The sequence below is a fragment of the Bison bison genome, unplaced genomic scaffold (assembly GCF_000754665.1).
Source record: "Bison bison bison isolate TAMUID 2011002044 unplaced genomic scaffold, Bison_UMD1.0 scf7180017864196, whole genome shotgun sequence".
Taxonomy (NCBI): domain Eukaryota; kingdom Metazoa; phylum Chordata; class Mammalia; order Artiodactyla; family Bovidae; genus Bison; species Bison bison.
The window spans coordinates 3,328,483-3,328,704 of record NW_011494768.1 but is presented as its reverse complement, the minus strand read 5'-3'; positions in this window follow the sequence as shown (position 1 = coordinate 3,328,704).

Sequence of the window (222 nt, the reverse complement as noted above, 5' to 3'; positions counted from 1 at the left end):
TCACCGTCTGCAGTGATTTTGGAGCCAAGAAAATAAAGTCTGACACTGTTGCCACTGTTTCCCCATCTATTTGCCATGAAGTGATGGGACCAGACGCCATGATTTTATTTTATTTTTTTTAATATTGAGTTTTAAGCCAGCTTTTTCACTCTTCTCTTTCACTTTCATCAAGAGGCTCTTTAGTTCTTATTCACTTTCTGCCATAAGGGTGGTGTCATCTGC